This window comes from Engystomops pustulosus, unplaced genomic scaffold, assembly GCF_040894005.1.
Source record: "Engystomops pustulosus unplaced genomic scaffold, aEngPut4.maternal MAT_SCAFFOLD_121, whole genome shotgun sequence".
NCBI classification, from domain to species: Eukaryota; Metazoa; Chordata; class Amphibia; order Anura; family Leptodactylidae; genus Engystomops; species Engystomops pustulosus.
Window position 1 is genome coordinate 70696 of NW_027285002.1, and position 14901 is coordinate 85596.

Below are 14901 nucleotides of genomic sequence, written 5' to 3' on the forward strand. Positions count from 1 at the left end.
TGGTACTTGCCAAGCCTTAAGCTGCATTGCTGCTGCGATCTGACGAGAGCAGGCACATTCAGCTTAGAATGGCCGTTGACAGCAGCTGTTCAATTTGAACCTTCTTTTACTATCTCATAGAGAAACTAACACAATTTTCAGGTTCAAAAAGGTCAACGGAACTTGGGATTCCCAGCCAGTCTCCCATGCTGGTACTTGCCAAGCCTTAAGCTGCATTGCTGCTGCGATCTGACGAGAGCAGGCACATTCAGCTTAGAATTGCCGTTGACAGCAGCTGTTCAATTTGAACCTTCTTTTACTATCTCATAGAGAAACTAACACAATTTTCAGGTTCAAAAAGGTCAACGGAACTTGGGATTCCCAGCCAGTCTCCCATGCTGGTACTTGCCAAGCCTTAAGCTGCATTGCTGCTGCGATCTGACGAGAGCAGGCACATTCAGCTTAGAATGGCCGTTGACAGCAGCTGTCCAATTTGAACCTTCTTTTACCATCTTTGATAGGGAAACTAACACAATTTTCAGGTTCAAAAAGGTTAACGGAACTTGGGATTCCCAGCTAGTCTCCCATGCTGGTACTTGCCAAGCCTTAAGCTGCATTGCTGCTGCGATCTGACGAGAGCAGGCACATTCAGCTTAGAATGGCCGTTGACAGCAGCTGTTCAATTTGAACCTTCTTTTACTATCTCATAGAGAAACTAACACAATTTTCAGGTTCAAAAAGGTCAACGGAACTTGGGATTCCCAGCCAGTCTCCCATGCTGGTACTTGCCAAGCCTTAAGCTGCATTGCTGCTGCGATCTGACGAGAGCAGGCACATTCAGCTTAGAATTGCCGTTGACAGCAGCTGTTCAATTTGAACCTTCTTTTACTATCTCATAGAGAAACTAACACAATTTTCAGGTTCAAAAAGGTCAACGGAACTTGGGATTCCCAGCCAGTCTCCCATGCTGGTACTTGCCAAGCCTTAAGCTGCATTGCTGCTGCGATCTGACGAGAGCAGGCACATTCAGCTTAGAATGGCCGTTGACAGCAGCTGTCCAATTTGAACCTTCTTTTACCATCTTTGATAGGGAAACTAACACAATTTTCAGGTTCAAAAAGGTTAACGGAACTTGGGATTCCCAGCTAGTCTCCCATGCTGGTACTTGCCAAGCCTTAAGCTGCATTGCTGCTGCGATCTGACGAGAGCAGGCACATTCAGCTTAGAATGGCCGTTGACAGCAGCTGTTCAATTTGAACCTTCTTTTACTATCTCATAGAGAAACTAACACAATTTTCAGGTTCAAAAAGGTCAACGGAACTTGGGATTCCCAGCCAGTCTCCCATGCTGGTACTTGCCAAGCCTTAAGCTGCATTGCTGCTGCGATCTGACAAGAGCAGGCACATTCAGCTTAGAATGGCTGTTGACCGCAGCTGTTCAATTTGAACCTTCTTTTACTATCTCATAGAGAAACTAACACAATTTTCAGGTTCAAAAAGGTCAATGGAACTTGGGATTCCCAGCCAGTCTCCCATGCTGGTACTTGCCAAGCCTTAAGCTGCATTGCTGCTGCGATCTGACGAGAGCAGGCACATTCAGCTTAGAATGGCCGTTGACAGCAGCTGTTCAATTTGAACCTTCTTTTACTATCTCATAGAGAAACTAACACAATTTTCAGGTTCAAAAAGGTCAACGGAACTTGGGATTCCCAGCCAGTCTCCCATGCTGGTACTTGCCAAGCCTTAAGCTGCATTGCTGCTGCGATCTGACGAGAGCAGGCACATTCAGCTTAGAATGGCCGTTGACAGCAGCTGTTCAATTTGAACCTTCTTTTACTATCTCATAGAGAAACTAACACAATTTTCAGGTTCAAAAAGGTCAACGGAACTTGGGATTCCCAGCCAGTCTCCCATGCTGGTACTTGCCAAGCCTTAAGCTGCATTGATGCTGCGATCTGACGAGAGCAGGCACATTCAGCTTAGAATGGCCGTTGACAGCAGATGTTCAATTTGAACCTTCTTTTACCATCTTTGACAGAGAAACTAACACAATTTTCAGGTTCAAAAAGGTCAACGGAACTTGGGATTCCCAGCCAGTCTCCCATGCTGGTACTTGCCAAGCCTTAAGCTGCATTGCTGCTGCGATCTGACGAGAGCAGGCACATTCAGCTTAGAATGGCCGTTGACAGCAGCTGTTCAATTTGAACCTTCTTTTACTATCTCATAGAGAAACTAACACAATTTTCAGGTTCAAAAAGGTCAACGGAACTTGGGATTCCCAGCCAGTCTCCCATGCTGGTACTTGCCAAGCCTTAAGCTGCATTGCTGCTGCGATCTGACGAGAGCAGGCACATTCAGCTTAGAATGGCCGTTGACCGCAGCTGTTCAATTTGAACCTTCTTTTACTATCTCATAGAGAAACTAACACAATTTTCAGGTTCAAAAAGGTCAACGGAACTCTTGGGATTCCCAGCCAGTCTCCCATGCTGGTACTTGCCAAGCCTTAAGCTGCATTGCTGCTGCGATCTGACGAGAGCAGGCACATTCAGCTTAGAATGGCCGTTGACAGCAGCTGTTCAATTTGAACCTTCTTTTACTATCTCATAGAGAAACTAACACAATTTTCAGATTCAAAAAGGTCAATGGAACTTGGGATTCCCAGCCAGTCTCCCATGCTGGTACTTGCCAAGCCTTAAGCTGCATTGCTGCTGCGATCTGACGAGAGCAGGCACATTCAGCTTAGAATGGCCGTTGACAGCAGCTGTTCAATTTGAACCTTCTTTTACTATCTCATAGAGAAACTAACACAATTTTCAGGTTCAAAAAGTTCAACGGAACTTGGGATTCCCAGCCAGTCTCCCATGCTGGTACTTGCCAAGCCTTAAGCTGCATTGCTGCTGCGATCTGACGAGAGCAGGCACATTCAGCTTAGAATGGCCGTTGACAGCAGCTGTTCAATTTGAACCTTCTTTTACTATCTCATAGAGAAACTAACACAATTTTCAGGTTCAAAAAGGTCAACGGAACTCTTGGGATTCCCAGCCAGTCTCCCATGCTGGTACTTGCCAAGCCTTAAGCTGCATTGCTGCTGCGATCTGACGAGAGCAGGCACATTCAGCTTAGAATGGCCGTTGACAGCAGCTGTTCAATTTGAACCTTCTTTTACTATCTCATAGAGAAACTAACACAATTTTCAGGTTCAAAAAGGTCAACGGAACTTGGGATTCCCAGCCAGTCTCCCATGCTGGTACTTGCCAAGCCTTAAGCTGCATTGCTGCTGCGATCTGACGAGAGCAGGCACATTCAGCTTAGAATGGCCGTTGACAGCAGCTGTTCAATTTGAACCTTCTTTTACTATGTCATAGAGAAACTAACACAATTTTCAGGTTCAAAAGGTCAACGGAACTTGGGATTCCCAGCCAGTCTCCCATGCTGGTACTTGCCAAGCCTTAAGCTGCATTGCTGCTGCGATCTGACGAGAGCAGGCACATTCAGCTTAGAATGGCTGTTGACCGCAGCTGTTCAATTTGAACCTTCTTTTACTATCTCATAGAGAAACTAACACAATTTTCAGGTTCAAAAAGGTCAACGGAACTTGGGATTCCCAGCCAGTCTCCCATGCTGGTACTTGCCAAGCCTTAAGCTGCATTGCTGCTGCGATCTGACGAGAGCAGGCGCATTCAGCTTAGAATGGCCGTTGACAGCAGCTGTTCTATTTGAACCTTCTTTTACTATCTCATAGAGAAACTAACACAATTTTCAGGTTCAAAAAGGTCAACGGAACTTGGGATTCCCAGCCAGTCTCCCATGCTGGTACTTGCCAAGCCTTAAGCTGCATTGCTGCTGCGATCTGATGAGAGCAGGCACATTCAGCTTAGAATGGCCGTTGACAGCAGCTGTTCAATTTGAACCTTCTTTTACTATCTCATAGAGAAACTAACACAATTTTCAGGTTCAAAAAGGTCAACGGAACTTGGGATTCCCAGCCAGTCTCCCATGCTGGTACTTGCCAAGCCTTAAGCTGCATTGATGCTGCGATCTGACGAGAGCAGGCACATTCAGCTTAGAATGGCCGTTGACAGCAGATGTTCAATTTGAACCTTCTTTTACCATCTTTGACAGAGAAACTAACACAATTTTCAGGTTCAAAAAGGTCAACGGAACTTGGGATTCCCAGCCAGTCTCCCATGCTGGTACTTGCCAAGCCTTAAGCTGCATTGATGCTGCGATCTGACGAGAGCAGGCACATTCAGCTTAGAATGGCCGTTGACAGCAGCTGTTCAATTTGAACCTTCTTTTACCATCTTTGACAGAGAAACTAATACAATTTTCAGGTTCAAAAAGGTCAACGGAACTTGGGCTTCCCAGCCAGTCTCCCATGCTGGTACTTGCCAAGCCTTAAGCTGCATTGCTGCTGCGATCTGACGAGAGCAGGCACATTCAGCTTAGAATGGCCGTTGACCGCAGCTGTTCAATTTGAACCTTCTTTTACTATCTCATAGAGAAAGTAACACAATTTTCAGGTTCAAAAAGGTCAACGGAACTTGGGATTCCCAGCCAGTCTCCCATGCTGGTACTTGCCAAGCCTTAAGCTGCATTGCTGCTGCGATCTGACGAGAGCAGGCACATTCAGCTTAGAATGGCCGCTGACAGCAGCTGTTCAATTTGAACCTTCTTTTACTATCTCATAGAGAAACTAACACAATTTTCAGGTTCAAAAAGGTCAACGGAACTTGGGATTCCCAGCCAGTCTCCCATGCTGGTACTTGCCAAGCCTTAAGCTGCATTGCTGCTGCGATCTGACGAGAGCAGGCACATTCAGCTTAGAATGGCCGTTGACAGCAGCTGTTCAATTTGAACCTTCTTTTACTATCTCATAGAGAAACTAACACAATTTTCAGGTTCAAAAAGGTCAACGGAACTCTTGGGATTCCCAGCCAGTCTCCCATGCTGGTACTTGCCAAGCCTTAAGCTGCATTGCTGCTGCGATCTGACGAGAGCAGGCACATTCAGCTTAGAATGGCCGTTGACAGCAGCTGTTCAATTTGAACCTTCTTTTACTATCTCATAGAGAAACTAACACAATTTTCAGGTTCAAAAAGGTCAACGGAACTTGGGATTCCCAGCCAGTCTCCCATGCTGGTACTTGCCAAGCCTTAAGCTGCATTGCTGCTGCGATCTGACGAGAGCAGGCACATTCAGCTTAGAATTGCCGTTGACAGCAGCTGTTCAATTTGAACCTTCTTTTACTATCTCATAGAGAAACTAACACAATTTTCAGGTTCAAAAAGGTCAACGGAACTTGGGATTCCCAGCCAGTCTCCCATGCTGGTACTTGCCAAGCCTTAAGCTGCATTGCTGCTGCGATCTGACGAGAGCAGGCACATTCAGCTTAGAATGGCCGTTGACAGCAGCTGTCCAATTTGAACCTTCTTTTACCATCTTTGATAGGGAAACTAACACAATTTTCAGGTTCAAAAAGGTTAACGGAACTTGGGATTCCCAGCTAGTCTCCCATGCTGGTACTTGCCAAGCCTTAAGCTGCATTGCTGCTGCGATCTGACGAGAGCAGGCACATTCAGCTTAGAATGGCCGTTGACAGCAGCTGTTCAATTTGAACCTTCTTTTACTATCTCATAGAGAAACTAACACAATTTTCAGGTTCAAAAAGGTCAACGGAACTTGGGATTCCCAGCCAGTCTCCCATGCTGGTACTTGCCAAGCCTTAAGCTGCATTGCTGCTGCGATCTGACAAGAGCAGGCACATTCAGCTTAGAATGGCTGTTGACCGCAGCTGTTCAATTTGAACCTTCTTTTACTATCTCATAGAGAAACTAACACAATTTTCAGGTTCAAAAAGGTCAATGGAACTTGGGATTCCCAGCCAGTCTCCCATGCTGGTACTTGCCAAGCCTTAAGCTGCATTGCTGCTGCGATCTGACGAGAGCAGGCACATTCAGCTTAGAATGGCCGTTGACAGCAGCTGTTCAATTTGAACCTTCTTTTACTATCTCATAGAGAAACTAACACAATTTTCAGGTTCAAAAAGGTCAACGGAACTTGGGATTCCCAGCCAGTCTCCCATGCTGGTACTTGCCAAGCCTTAAGCTGCATTGCTGCTGCGATCTGACGAGAGCAGGCACATTCAGCTTAGAATGGCCGTTGACAGCAGCTGTTCAATTTGAACCTTCTTTTACTATCTCATAGAGAAACTAACACAATTTTCAGGTTCAAAAATGTCAACGGAACTTGGGATTCCCAGCCAGTCTCCCATGCTGGTACTTGCCAAGCCTTAAGCTGCATTGATGCTGCGATCTGACGAGAGCAGGCACATTCAGCTTAGAATGGCCGTTGACAGCAGATGTTCAATTTGAACCTTCTTTTACCATCTTTGACAGAGAAACTAACACAATTTTCAGGTTCAAAAAGGTCAACGGAACTTGGGATTCCCAGCCAGTCTCCCATGCTGGTACTTGCCAAGCCTTAAGCTGCATTGCTGCTGCGATCTGACGAGAGCAGGCACATTCAGCTTAGAATGGCCGTTGGCAGCAGCTGTTCAATTTGAACCTTCTTTTACTATCTCATAGAGAAACTAACACAATTTTCAGGTTCAAAAAGGTCAACGGAACTTGGGATTCCCAGCCAGTCTCCCATGCTGGTACTTGCCAAGCCTTAAGCTGCATTGCTGCTGCGATCTGACGAGAGCAGGCACATTCAGCTTAGAATGGCCGTTGACCGCAGCTGTTCAATTTGAACCTTCTTTTACTATCTCATAGAGAAACTAACACAATTTTCAGGTTCAAAAAGGTCAACGGAACTCTTGGGATTCCCAGCCAGTCTCCCATGCTGGTACTTGCCAAGCCTTAAGCTGCATTGCTGCTGCGATCTGACGAGAGCAGGCACATTCAGCTTAGAATGGCCGTTGACAGCAGCTGTTCAATTTGAACCTTCTTTTACTATCTCATAGAGAAACTAACACAATTTTCAGGTTCAAAAAGGTCAACGGAACTTGGGATTCCCAGCCAGTCTCCCATGCTGGTACTTGCCAAGCCTTAAGCTGCATTGATGCTGCGATCTGACGAGAGCAGGCACATTCAGCTTAGAATGGCCGTTGACAGCAGATGTTCAATTTGAACCTTCTTTTACCATCTTTGACAGAGAAACTAACACAATTTTCAGGTTCAAAAAGGTCAACGGAACTTGGGATTCCCAGCCAGTCTCCCATGCTGGTACTTGCCAAGCCTTAAGCTGCATTGCTGCTGCGATCTGACGAGAGCAGGCACATTCAGCTTAGAATGGCCGTTGACAGCAGCTGTTCAATTTGAACCTTCTTTTACTATCTCATAGAGAAACTAACACAATTTTCAGGTTCAAAAAGGTCAACGGAACTTGGGATTCCCAGCCAGTCTCCCATGCTGGTACTTGCCAAGCCTTAAGCTGCATTGCTGCTGCGATCTGACGAGAGCAGGCACATTCAGCTTAGAATGGCCGTTGACCGCAGCTGTTCAATTTGAACCTTCTTTTACTATCTCATAGAGAAACTAACACAATTTTCAGGTTCAAAAAGGTCAACGGAACTCTTGGGATTCCCAGCCAGTCTCCCATGCTGGTACTTGCCAAGCCTTAAGCTGCATTGCTGCTGCGATCTGACGAGAGCAGGCACATTCAGCTTAGAATGGCCGTTGACAGCAGCTGTTCAATTTGAACCTTCTTTTACTATCTCATAGAGAAACTAACACAATTTTCAGATTCAAAAAGGTCAATGGAACTTGGGATTCCCAGCCAGTCTCCCATGCTGGTACTTGCCAAGCCTTAAGCTGCATTGCTGCTGCGATCTGACGAGAGCAGGCACATTCAGCTTAGAATGGCCGTTGACAGCAGCTGTTCAATTTGAACCTTCTTTTACTATCTCATAGAGAAACTAACACAATTTTCAGGTTCAAAAAGTTCAACGGAACTTGGGATTCCCAGCCAGTCTCCCATGCTGGTACTTGCCAAGCCTTAAGCTGCATTGCTGCTGCGATCTGACGAGAGCAGGCACATTCAGCTTAGAATGGCCGTTGACAGCAGCTGTTCAATTTGAACCTTCTTTTACTATCTCATAGAGAAACTAACACAATTTTCAGGTTCAAAAAGGTCAACGGAACTCTTGGGATTCCCAGCCAGTCTCCCATGCTGGTACTTGCCAAGCCTTAAGCTGCATTGCTGCTGCGATCTGACGAGAGCAGGCACATTCAGCTTAGAATGGCCGTTGACAGCAGCTGTTCAATTTGAACCTTCTTTTACTATCTCATAGAGAAACTAACACAATTTTCAGGTTCAAAAAGGTCAACGGAACTTGGGATTCCCAGCCAGTCTCCCATGCTGGTACTTGCCAAGCCTTAAGCTGCATTGCTGCTGCGATCTGACGAGAGCAGGCACATTCAGCTTAGAATGGCCGTTGACAGCAGCTGTTCAATTTGAACCTTCTTTTACTATGTCATAGAGAAACTAACACAATTTTCAGGTTCAAAAGGTCAACGGAACTTGGGATTCCCAGCCAGTCTCCCATGCTGGTACTTGCCAAGCCTTAAGCTGCATTGCTGCTGCGATCTGACGAGAGCAGGCACATTCAGCTTAGAATGGCTGTTGACCGCAGCTGTTCAATTTGAACCTTCTTTTACTATCTCATAGAGAAACTAACACAATTTTCAGGTTCAAAAAGGTCAACGGAACTTGGGATTCCCAGCCAGTCTCCCATGCTGGTACTTGCCAAGCCTTAAGCTGCATTGATGCTGCGATCTGACGAGAGCAGGCACATTCAGCTTAGAATGGCCGTTGACAGCAGATGTTCAATTTGAACCTTCTTTTACCATCTTTGACAGAGAAACTAACACAATTTTCAGGTTCAAAAAGGTCAACGGAACTTGGGATTCCCAGCCAGTCTCCCTTGCTGGTACTTGCCAAGCCTTAAGCTGCATTGCTGCTGCGATCTGACGAGAGCAGGCACATTCAGCTTAGAATGGCCGTTGACAGCAGCTGTTCAATTTGAACCTTCTTTTACCATCTTTGACAGAGAAACTAATACAATTTTCAGGTTCAAAAAGGTCAACGGAACTTGGGATTCCCAGCCAGTCTCCCATGCTGGTACTTGCCAAGCCTTAAGCTGCTGCGATCTGACGAGAGCAGGCACATTCAGCTTAGAATGGCCGTTGACAGCAGCTGTTCAATTTGAACCTTCTTTTACTATCTCATAGAGAAACTAACACAATTTTCAGGTTCTAAAAGGTCAACGGAACTTGGGATTCCCAGCCAGTCTCCCATGCTGGTACTTGCCAAGCCTTAAGCTGCATTGCTGCTGCGATCTGACGAGAGCAGGCACATTCAGCTTAGAATGGCCGTTGACCGCAGCTGTTCAATTTGAACCTTCTTTTACTATCTCATAGAGAAACTAACACAATTTTCAGGTTCAAAAAGGTCAACGGAACTTGGGATTCCCAGCCAGTCTCCCATGCTGGTACTTGCCAAACCTTAAGCTGCATTGCTGCTGCGATCTGACGAGAGCAGGCACATTCAGCTTAGAATGGCCGTTGACAGCAGCTGTTCAATTTGAACCTTCTTTTACTATCTCATAGAGAAACTAACACAATTTTCAGGTTCAAAAAGGTCAACAGAACTTGGGATTCTCAGCCAGTCTCCCATGCTGGTACTTGCCAAGCCTTAAGCTGCATTGCTGCTGCAATCTGACGAGGGCAGGCACATTCAGCTTAGAATGGCCGTTGACAGCAGCTGTTCAATTTGAACCTTCTTTTACCATCTTTGACAGAGAAACTAACACAATTTTCAGGTTCAAAAAGGTCAACGGAACTTGGGATTCCCAGCCAGTCTCCCATGCTGGTACTTGCCAAGCCTTAAGCTGCATTGCTGCTGCGATCTGACGAGAGCAGGCACATTCAGCTTAGAATGGCCGTTGACAGCAGCTGTTCAATTTAAACCTTCTTTTACTATCTCATAGAGAAACTAACACAATTTTCAGGTTCAAAAAGGTCAACGGAACTTGGGATTCCCAGCCAGTCTCCCATGCTGGTACTTGCCAAGCCTTAAGCTGCATTGATGCTGCGATCTGACGAGAGCAGGCACATTCAGCTTAGAATGGCCGTTGACAGCAGATGTTCAATTTGAACCTTCTTTTACCATCTTTGACAGAGAAACTAACACAATTTTCAGGTTCAAAAAGGTCAACGGAACTTGGGATTCCCAGCCAGTCTCCCATGCTGGTACTTGCCAAGCCTTAAGCTGCATTGCTGCTGCGATCTGACGAGAGCAGGCACATTCAGCTTAGAATGGCCGTTGACAGCAGCTGTTCAATTTGAACCTTCTTTTACTATCTCATAGAGAAACTAACACAATTTTCAGGTTCAAAAAGGTCAATGGAACTTGGGATTCCCAGCCAGTCTCCCATGCTGGTACTTGCCAAGCCTTAAGCTGCATTGCTGCTGCGATCTGACGAGAGCAGGCACATTCAGCTTAGAATGGCCGTTGACAGCAGCTGTTCAATTTGAACCTTCTTTTACTATCTCATAGAGAAAGTAACACACTTTTCAGGTTCAAAAAGGTCAACGGAATTTGGGATTCCCAGCCAGTCTCCCATGCTGGTACTTGCCAAGCCTTAAGCTGCATTGCTGCTGCGATCTGACGAGAGCAGGCACATTCAGCTTAGAATGGCCGCTGACAGCAGCTGTTCAATTTGAACCTTCTTTTACTATCTCATAGAGAAACTAACACAATTTTCAGGTTCAAAAAGGTCAACGGAACTTGGGATTCCCAGCCAGTCTCCCATGCTGGTACTTGCCAAGCCTTAAGCTGCATTACTGCTGCGATCTGACGAGAGCAGGCACATTCAGCTTAGAATGGCCGTTGACAGCAGCTGTTCAATTTGAACCTTCTTTTACCATCTTTGACAGAGAAACTAACACAATTTTCAGGTTCAAAAAGGTCAACGGAACTTGGGATTCCCAGCCAGTCTCCCATGCTGGTACTTGCCAAGCCTTAAGCTGCATTGATGCTGTGATTTGACGAGAGCAGGCACATTCAGCTTAGAATGGCCGTTGACAGCAGATGTTCAATTTGAACCTTCTTTTACCATCTTTGACAGAGAAACTAACACAATTTTCAGGTTCAAAAAGGTCAACGGAACTTGGGATTCCCAGCCAGTCTCCCATGCTGGTACTTGCCAAGCCTTAAGCTGCATTGCTGCTGCGATCAGACGAGAGCAGGCACATTCAGCTTAGAATGGCCGTTGACAGCAGCTGTTCAATTTGAACCTTCTTTTACTATCTCATAGAGAAACTAACACAATTTTCAGGTTCAAAAAGGTCAACGGAACTTGGGATTCCCAGCCAGTCTCCCATGCTGGTACTTGCCAAGCCTTAAGCTGCATTGCTGCTGCGATCTGACGAGAGCAGGCACATTCAGCTTAGAAAGGCCGTTGACAGCAGCTGTTCAATTTGAACCTTCTTTTACCATCTTTGACAGAGAAACTAACACAATTTTCAGGTTCAAAAAGGTCAATGGAACTTGGGATTCCCAGCCAGTCTCCCATGCTGGTACTTGCCAAGCCTTAAGCTGCATTGATGCTGTGATTTGACGAGAGCAGGCACATTCAGCTTAGAATGGCCGTTGACAGCAGATGTTCAATTTGAACCTTCTTTTACCATCTTTGACAGAGAAACTAACACAATTTTCAGGTTCAAAAAGGTCAACAGAACTTGGGATTCCCAGCCAGTCTCCCATGCTGGTACTTGCCAAGCCTTAAGCTGCATTGCTGCTGCGATCTGACGAGAGCAGGCACATTCAGCTTAGAATGGCCGTTGACAGCAGCTGTTCAATTTGAACCTTCTTTTACCATCTTTGACAGAGAAACTAACACAATTTCCAGGTTCAAAAAGGTCAATGGAACTTGGGATTCCCAGCCAGTCTCCCATGCTGGTACTTGCCAAGCCTTAAGCTGCATTGCTGCTGCGATCTGACGAGAGCAGGCACATTCAGCTTAGAATGGCCGTTGACAGCAGCTGTTCAATTTGAACCTTCTTTTACCATCTCATAGAGAAACTAACACAATTTTCAGGTTCAAAAAGGTCAACGGAACTTGGGATTCCCAGCCAGTCTCCCATGCTGGTACTTGCCAAGCCTTAAGCTGCATTGCTGCTGCGATCTGACGAGAGCAGGCACATTCAGCTTAGAATGGCCGTTGACAGCAGCTGTTCAATTTGAACCTTCTTTTACTATCTCATAGATAAACTAACACAATTTTCAGGTTCAAAAAGGTCAACGGAACTTGGGATTCCCAGCCAGTCTCCCATGCTGGTACTTGCCAAGCCTTAAGCTGCATTGCTGCTGCGATCTGACGAGAGCAGGCACATTCAGCTTAGAATGGCCGTTGACAGCAGCTGTTCAATTTGAACCTTCTTTTACTATCTCATAGAGAAACTAACACAATTTTCAGGTTCAAAAAGGTCATTGGAACTTGGGATTCCCAGCCAGTCTCCCATGCTGGTACTTGCCAAGCCTTAAGCTGCATTGATGCTGCGATCTGACGAGAGCAGGCACATTCAGCTTAGAATGGCCGTTGACAGCAGCTGTTCAATTTGAACCTTCTTTTACTATCTCATAGAGAAACTAACACAAATTTCAGGTTCAAAAAGGTCAACGGAACTTGGGATTCCCAGCCAGTCTCCCATGCTGGTACTTGCCAAGCCTTAAGCTGCATTGATGCTGCGATCTGACGAGAGCAGGCACATTCAGCTTAGAATGGCCGTTGACCGCAGCTGTTCAATTTGAACCTTCTTTTACTATCTCATAGAGAAACTAACACAATTTTCAGGTTCAAAAAGGTCAACGGAACTTGGGATTCCCAGCCAGTCTCCCATGCTGGTACTTGCCAAGCCTTAAGCTGCATTGATGCTGCGATCTGACGAGAGCAGGCACATTCAGCTTAGAATGGCCGTTGACAGCAGCTGTCCAATTTGAACCTTCTTTTACCATCTTTGACAGGGAAACTAACACAATTTTCAGGTTCAAAAAGGTCAACGGAATTTGGGATTCCCAGCTAGTCTCCCATGGTGGTACTTGCCAAGCCTTAAGCTGCATTGCTGCTGCGATCTGACGAGAGCAGACACATTCAGCTTAGAATGGCCGTTGACAGCAGCTGTTCAATTTGAACCTTCTTTTACTATCTCATAGAGAAACTAACACAATTTTCAGGTTCAAAAAGGTCAACGGAACTTGGGATTCCCAGCCAGTCTCCCATGCTGGTACTTGCCAAGCCTTAAGCTGCATTGCTGCTGCGATCTGACGAGAGCAGGCACATTCAGCTTAGAATGGCCGTTGACCGCAGCTGTTCAATTTGAACCTTCTTTTACTATCTCATAGAGAAACTAACACAATTTTCAGGTTCAAAAAGGTCAACGGAACTTGGGATTCCCAGCCAGTCTCCCATGCTGGTACTTGCCAAGCCTTAAGCTGCATTGCTGCTGCGATCAGACGAGTGCAGGCACATTCAGCTTAGAATGGCCGTTGACAGCAGCTGTTCAATTTGAACCTTCTTTTACTATCTCATAGAGAAACTAACACAATTTTCAGGTTCAAAAAGGTCAACGGAACTTGGGATTCCCAGCCAGTCTCCCATGCTGGTACTTGCCAAGCCTTAAGCTGCATTGCTGCTGCGATCTGACGAGAGCAGGCACATTCAGCTTAGAATGGCCGTTGACCGCAGCTGTTCAATTTGAACCTTCTTTTACTATCTCATAGAGAAACTAACACAATTTTCAGGTTCAAAAAGGTCAACGGAACTTGGGATTCCCAGCCAGTCTCCCATGCTGGTACTTGCCAAGCCTTAAGCTGCATTGCTGCTGCGATCAGACGAGTGCAGGCACATTCAGCTTAGAATGGCCGTTGACAGCAGCTGTTCAATTTGAACCTTCTTTTACTATCTCATAGAGAAACTAACACAATTTTCAGGTTCAAAAAGGTCAACGGAACTTGGGATTCCCAGCCAGTCTCCCATGCTGGTACTTGCCAAGCCTTAAGCTGCATTGCTGCTGCGATCAGACGAGTGCAGGCACATTCAGCTTAGAATGGCCGTTGACAGCAGCTGTTCAATTTGAACCTTCTTTTACTATCTCATAGAGAAACTAACACAATTTTCAGGTTCAAAAAGGTCAACGGAACTTGGGATTCCCAGCCAGTCTCCCATGCTGGTACTTGCCAAGCCTTAAGCTGCATTGCTGCTGCGATCTGACGAGAGCAGGCACATTCAGCTTAGAATGGCCGTTGACCGCAGCTGTTCAATTTGAACCTTCTTTTACTATCTCATAGAGAAACTAACACAATTTTCAGGTTCAAAAAGGTCAACGGAACTTGGGATTCCCAGCCAGTCTCCCATGCTGGTACTTGCCAAGCCTTAAGCTGCATTGCTGCTGCGATCTGACGAGAGCAGGCACATTCAGCTTAGAATGGCCGTTGACCGCAGCTGTTCAATTTGAACCTTCTTTTACTATCTCATAGAGAAAGTAACACAATTTTCAGGTTCAAAAAGGTCAACGGAACTTGGGATTCCCAGCCAGTCTCCCATGCTGGTACTTGCCAAGCCTTAAGCTGCATTGCTGCTGCGATCTGACGAGAGCAGGCACATTCAGCTTAGAATGGCCGCTGACAGCAGCTGTTCAATTTGAACCTTCTTTTACTATCTCATAGAGAAACTAACACAATTTTCAGGTTCAAAAAGGTCAACGGAACTTGGGATTCCCAGCCAGTCTCCCATGCTGGTACTTGCCAAGCCTTAAGCTGCATTGCTGCTGCGATCTGACGAGAGCAGGCACATTCAGCTTAGAATGGCCGTTGACAGCAGCTGTTCAATTTGAACCTTCTTTTACCATCTTTGACA

At 45.9% G+C, this 14901-nt stretch overlaps 63 pseudogenes; all 63 read right to left on the reverse strand.

Annotated features, from left to right (window-relative positions):
* Nucleotides 1-150: 150 nt before the first annotated feature.
* Nucleotides 151-269, reverse strand: LOC140107430 (5S ribosomal RNA; annotated as a pseudogene).
* A 70-nt stretch (nt 270-339) lies between these two features.
* Nucleotides 340-458, reverse strand: LOC140107920 (5S ribosomal RNA; annotated as a pseudogene).
* A 72-nt stretch (nt 459-530) lies between these two features.
* Nucleotides 531-649, reverse strand: LOC140107603 (5S ribosomal RNA; annotated as a pseudogene).
* A 70-nt stretch (nt 650-719) lies between these two features.
* Nucleotides 720-838, reverse strand: LOC140107432 (5S ribosomal RNA; annotated as a pseudogene).
* Nucleotides 839-908: 70 nt separating this feature from the next.
* Nucleotides 909-1027, reverse strand: LOC140107921 (5S ribosomal RNA; annotated as a pseudogene).
* A 72-nt stretch (nt 1028-1099) lies between these two features.
* On the reverse strand, nt 1100-1218 carry LOC140107604 (5S ribosomal RNA; annotated as a pseudogene).
* A 70-nt stretch (nt 1219-1288) lies between these two features.
* On the reverse strand, nt 1289-1407 carry LOC140107881 (5S ribosomal RNA; annotated as a pseudogene).
* A 259-nt stretch (nt 1408-1666) lies between these two features.
* On the reverse strand, nt 1667-1785 carry LOC140107922 (5S ribosomal RNA; annotated as a pseudogene).
* A 70-nt stretch (nt 1786-1855) lies between these two features.
* LOC140107451 (5S ribosomal RNA) lies at nt 1856-1974 on the reverse strand (annotated as a pseudogene).
* Nucleotides 1975-2046: 72 nt separating this feature from the next.
* Nucleotides 2047-2165, reverse strand: LOC140107923 (5S ribosomal RNA; annotated as a pseudogene).
* A 70-nt stretch (nt 2166-2235) lies between these two features.
* LOC140107924 (5S ribosomal RNA) lies at nt 2236-2354 on the reverse strand (annotated as a pseudogene).
* Nucleotides 2355-2804: 450 nt separating this feature from the next.
* On the reverse strand, nt 2805-2923 carry LOC140107643 (5S ribosomal RNA; annotated as a pseudogene).
* Nucleotides 2924-3184: 261 nt separating this feature from the next.
* On the reverse strand, nt 3185-3303 carry LOC140107925 (5S ribosomal RNA; annotated as a pseudogene).
* Nucleotides 3304-3372: 69 nt separating this feature from the next.
* LOC140107720 (5S ribosomal RNA) lies at nt 3373-3491 on the reverse strand (annotated as a pseudogene).
* A 70-nt stretch (nt 3492-3561) lies between these two features.
* On the reverse strand, nt 3562-3680 carry LOC140108069 (5S ribosomal RNA; annotated as a pseudogene).
* Nucleotides 3681-3750: 70 nt separating this feature from the next.
* LOC140107479 (5S ribosomal RNA) lies at nt 3751-3869 on the reverse strand (annotated as a pseudogene).
* Nucleotides 3870-3939: 70 nt separating this feature from the next.
* On the reverse strand, nt 3940-4058 carry LOC140107452 (5S ribosomal RNA; annotated as a pseudogene).
* Nucleotides 4059-4130: 72 nt separating this feature from the next.
* On the reverse strand, nt 4131-4249 carry LOC140107454 (5S ribosomal RNA; annotated as a pseudogene).
* Nucleotides 4250-4321: 72 nt separating this feature from the next.
* Nucleotides 4322-4440, reverse strand: LOC140108322 (5S ribosomal RNA; annotated as a pseudogene).
* A 70-nt stretch (nt 4441-4510) lies between these two features.
* LOC140107382 (5S ribosomal RNA) lies at nt 4511-4629 on the reverse strand (annotated as a pseudogene).
* Nucleotides 4630-4699: 70 nt separating this feature from the next.
* On the reverse strand, nt 4700-4818 carry LOC140107926 (5S ribosomal RNA; annotated as a pseudogene).
* A 261-nt stretch (nt 4819-5079) lies between these two features.
* LOC140107433 (5S ribosomal RNA) lies at nt 5080-5198 on the reverse strand (annotated as a pseudogene).
* A 70-nt stretch (nt 5199-5268) lies between these two features.
* On the reverse strand, nt 5269-5387 carry LOC140107929 (5S ribosomal RNA; annotated as a pseudogene).
* A 72-nt stretch (nt 5388-5459) lies between these two features.
* On the reverse strand, nt 5460-5578 carry LOC140107605 (5S ribosomal RNA; annotated as a pseudogene).
* Nucleotides 5579-5648: 70 nt separating this feature from the next.
* LOC140107882 (5S ribosomal RNA) lies at nt 5649-5767 on the reverse strand (annotated as a pseudogene).
* A 259-nt stretch (nt 5768-6026) lies between these two features.
* Nucleotides 6027-6145, reverse strand: LOC140107930 (5S ribosomal RNA; annotated as a pseudogene).
* Nucleotides 6146-6406: 261 nt separating this feature from the next.
* Nucleotides 6407-6525, reverse strand: LOC140107545 (5S ribosomal RNA; annotated as a pseudogene).
* Nucleotides 6526-6595: 70 nt separating this feature from the next.
* On the reverse strand, nt 6596-6714 carry LOC140107931 (5S ribosomal RNA; annotated as a pseudogene).
* Nucleotides 6715-6975: 261 nt separating this feature from the next.
* LOC140107455 (5S ribosomal RNA) lies at nt 6976-7094 on the reverse strand (annotated as a pseudogene).
* Nucleotides 7095-7166: 72 nt separating this feature from the next.
* Nucleotides 7167-7285, reverse strand: LOC140107932 (5S ribosomal RNA; annotated as a pseudogene).
* Nucleotides 7286-7355: 70 nt separating this feature from the next.
* On the reverse strand, nt 7356-7474 carry LOC140107933 (5S ribosomal RNA; annotated as a pseudogene).
* A 261-nt stretch (nt 7475-7735) lies between these two features.
* On the reverse strand, nt 7736-7854 carry LOC140107654 (5S ribosomal RNA; annotated as a pseudogene).
* A 70-nt stretch (nt 7855-7924) lies between these two features.
* On the reverse strand, nt 7925-8043 carry LOC140107644 (5S ribosomal RNA; annotated as a pseudogene).
* Nucleotides 8044-8304: 261 nt separating this feature from the next.
* On the reverse strand, nt 8305-8423 carry LOC140107934 (5S ribosomal RNA; annotated as a pseudogene).
* Nucleotides 8424-8492: 69 nt separating this feature from the next.
* On the reverse strand, nt 8493-8611 carry LOC140107721 (5S ribosomal RNA; annotated as a pseudogene).
* Nucleotides 8612-8681: 70 nt separating this feature from the next.
* On the reverse strand, nt 8682-8800 carry LOC140107456 (5S ribosomal RNA; annotated as a pseudogene).
* A 72-nt stretch (nt 8801-8872) lies between these two features.
* On the reverse strand, nt 8873-8991 carry LOC140107576 (5S ribosomal RNA; annotated as a pseudogene).
* Nucleotides 8992-9244: 253 nt separating this feature from the next.
* Nucleotides 9245-9363, reverse strand: LOC140107935 (5S ribosomal RNA; annotated as a pseudogene).
* A 70-nt stretch (nt 9364-9433) lies between these two features.
* On the reverse strand, nt 9434-9552 carry LOC140107613 (5S ribosomal RNA; annotated as a pseudogene).
* A 261-nt stretch (nt 9553-9813) lies between these two features.
* LOC140107936 (5S ribosomal RNA) lies at nt 9814-9932 on the reverse strand (annotated as a pseudogene).
* Nucleotides 9933-10002: 70 nt separating this feature from the next.
* On the reverse strand, nt 10003-10121 carry LOC140107457 (5S ribosomal RNA; annotated as a pseudogene).
* Nucleotides 10122-10193: 72 nt separating this feature from the next.
* Nucleotides 10194-10312, reverse strand: LOC140107937 (5S ribosomal RNA; annotated as a pseudogene).
* Nucleotides 10313-10382: 70 nt separating this feature from the next.
* LOC140107655 (5S ribosomal RNA) lies at nt 10383-10501 on the reverse strand (annotated as a pseudogene).
* A 70-nt stretch (nt 10502-10571) lies between these two features.
* LOC140107849 (5S ribosomal RNA) lies at nt 10572-10690 on the reverse strand (annotated as a pseudogene).
* A 70-nt stretch (nt 10691-10760) lies between these two features.
* LOC140108038 (5S ribosomal RNA) lies at nt 10761-10879 on the reverse strand (annotated as a pseudogene).
* A 263-nt stretch (nt 10880-11142) lies between these two features.
* On the reverse strand, nt 11143-11261 carry LOC140107284 (5S ribosomal RNA; annotated as a pseudogene).
* A 70-nt stretch (nt 11262-11331) lies between these two features.
* LOC140107557 (5S ribosomal RNA) lies at nt 11332-11450 on the reverse strand (annotated as a pseudogene).
* Nucleotides 11451-11713: 263 nt separating this feature from the next.
* On the reverse strand, nt 11714-11832 carry LOC140107307 (5S ribosomal RNA; annotated as a pseudogene).
* Nucleotides 11833-11904: 72 nt separating this feature from the next.
* On the reverse strand, nt 11905-12023 carry LOC140107656 (5S ribosomal RNA; annotated as a pseudogene).
* Nucleotides 12024-12093: 70 nt separating this feature from the next.
* On the reverse strand, nt 12094-12212 carry LOC140107938 (5S ribosomal RNA; annotated as a pseudogene).
* A 70-nt stretch (nt 12213-12282) lies between these two features.
* On the reverse strand, nt 12283-12401 carry LOC140107941 (5S ribosomal RNA; annotated as a pseudogene).
* A 259-nt stretch (nt 12402-12660) lies between these two features.
* LOC140107458 (5S ribosomal RNA) lies at nt 12661-12779 on the reverse strand (annotated as a pseudogene).
* A 70-nt stretch (nt 12780-12849) lies between these two features.
* Nucleotides 12850-12968, reverse strand: LOC140107459 (5S ribosomal RNA; annotated as a pseudogene).
* Nucleotides 12969-13040: 72 nt separating this feature from the next.
* LOC140107888 (5S ribosomal RNA) lies at nt 13041-13159 on the reverse strand (annotated as a pseudogene).
* Nucleotides 13160-13229: 70 nt separating this feature from the next.
* LOC140107942 (5S ribosomal RNA) lies at nt 13230-13348 on the reverse strand (annotated as a pseudogene).
* A 70-nt stretch (nt 13349-13418) lies between these two features.
* Nucleotides 13419-13537, reverse strand: LOC140107615 (5S ribosomal RNA; annotated as a pseudogene).
* A 70-nt stretch (nt 13538-13607) lies between these two features.
* LOC140107943 (5S ribosomal RNA) lies at nt 13608-13726 on the reverse strand (annotated as a pseudogene).
* A 70-nt stretch (nt 13727-13796) lies between these two features.
* On the reverse strand, nt 13797-13915 carry LOC140107616 (5S ribosomal RNA; annotated as a pseudogene).
* A 70-nt stretch (nt 13916-13985) lies between these two features.
* LOC140107617 (5S ribosomal RNA) lies at nt 13986-14104 on the reverse strand (annotated as a pseudogene).
* A 70-nt stretch (nt 14105-14174) lies between these two features.
* LOC140107944 (5S ribosomal RNA) lies at nt 14175-14293 on the reverse strand (annotated as a pseudogene).
* Nucleotides 14294-14363: 70 nt separating this feature from the next.
* LOC140107945 (5S ribosomal RNA) lies at nt 14364-14482 on the reverse strand (annotated as a pseudogene).
* Nucleotides 14483-14552: 70 nt separating this feature from the next.
* Nucleotides 14553-14671, reverse strand: LOC140107383 (5S ribosomal RNA; annotated as a pseudogene).
* A 70-nt stretch (nt 14672-14741) lies between these two features.
* On the reverse strand, nt 14742-14860 carry LOC140107947 (5S ribosomal RNA; annotated as a pseudogene).
* Nucleotides 14861-14901: the final 41 nt, after the last annotated feature.